Below are 1,803 nucleotides of genomic sequence, written 5' to 3' on the forward strand. Positions count from 1 at the left end.
TGAATTTCTTGGGTCCTTGTGGCTATCACCTATAAAATAGGAGCTGTCCAAACATATATGAAAACTCCCTGATTTGAAGAGATTACAAGATAAGACTGACTTATCTGAAACTAGTAAATTGTACTTGGCCCAGTACATTTTTCATGTGTTTATTATTTACTACATTAAGAAGCAATACAAAAACTAACAATGTTAGGCCTGAGGCTTCATGTATCTCTAGCAGAAACTGCACTTATGCCTTCTGTAAATTAATACAAACTAATGTGGTTGGTGCTTCTCCATTTGCATGTTGTTTGCCTTGATAGTTTTTAAATGGAATGTACTTTCAGTCTGATAGTGTGAGGGGCTGAGTTAGTTTTGATATCTGCAATATTACAGAAACTGAAAATTTTTTTTTCTTCAAGTGCTTGTTCACATCTGTTCCAATCAGGTGTGCGTGGGCCGTGTGCACTGTTGTTGGAAACCTTTTCCCTTAGCAGCTCCTGTCAGGTCAGCTAGGGAGCCCCTTCGAGTGGCACCAATATAGGACCCTAACAACCCCTTCAGTTCCTTCTTCCCTTTCGTGGCAGTATTGGAACAATCTCTCGCTTGCTTTGCAGGTGCTCCCTTAGCCTAGTTACTTATTCTTGTCGGTTTATTGTTTTGTAGTATTAGTGTAGTTATAAGAAAAGGAGTACTTGTGGCACCTTAGAGACTAACCAATTTATTTGAGCATGAGCTTTCGTGAGCTACAGCTCACTTCATCAGATGCATATCGTGGAAACTGCAGCAGACTTTATATACACACAGAGAATATGAACCAATACCTCCTCCCACCCCACTGTCCTGCTGGTAATAGCTTATCTAAAGTGATCATCAGGTTGAGCCATTTCCAGCACAAATCCAGGTTTTCTCACCCTCCACCCCCCCCACACAAATTCACTCTCCTGCTGATGATAGCCCATCCAAAGTGACAACTCTTTACACAATGTGCATGATAATCAAGTTGGGCCATTTCCTGCACAAATCCAGGTTCCCTCACCCCCCTCCCAAAAACCACACACACAAACTCACTATCCTGCTGGTAATAGCTCATCCAAAGTGACCATTCTCCCTACAATGTGCATGATAATTAAGGTGGGCCATTTCCAGCACAAATCCAGGTTTTCTCACATCCCCCCCACCCCCATACACACAAAAACTCACTCTCCTGCTGGTAATAGCTCATCCAAACTGACCACTCAGTTTGGATGAGCTATTACCAGCAGGAGAGTGAGTTTGTGTGTGTATGGGGGTGGGGGGGATGTGAGAAAACCTGGATTTGTGCTGGAAATGGCCCAACCTGATGATCACTTTAGATAAGCTATTACCAGCAGGACAGTGGGGTGGGAGGAGGTATTGGTTCATATTCTCTGTGTATATATAAAGTCTGCTGCAGTTTCCACAGTATGCATCCGATGAAGTGAGCTGTAGCTCACGAAAGCTCATGCTCAAATAAATTGGTTAGTCTCTAAGGTGCCACAAGTACTCCTTTTCTTTTTGCGAATACAGACTAACACGGCTGTTACTCTGAAGAGTGTAGTTATAGTTAGTTGCTATAGAGCAGTGGTTTTCAAATTTTTTTCTGGGGACGCACTTGAAGAAAATTGATGCCCGTGACCCCAGGAAGCGGGGGATGAGGGGTTTGGGGTGTGGGAGGGGCTGGGGCAGAGGGTTGGGATGAGGGTTGTGGGGTGGTGCCAGGAATGAGGGGTTCAGGGTGTGGCAGGGGGCTCTGGGCTGGGGCAGGGGGTGTGGGAGGGGGTCAGGGTTCTGGGATGGGGG

This window comes from Lepidochelys kempii, chromosome 1, assembly GCF_965140265.1.
Source record: "Lepidochelys kempii isolate rLepKem1 chromosome 1, rLepKem1.hap2, whole genome shotgun sequence".
NCBI lineage: Eukaryota > Metazoa > Chordata > Testudines > Cheloniidae > Lepidochelys > Lepidochelys kempii.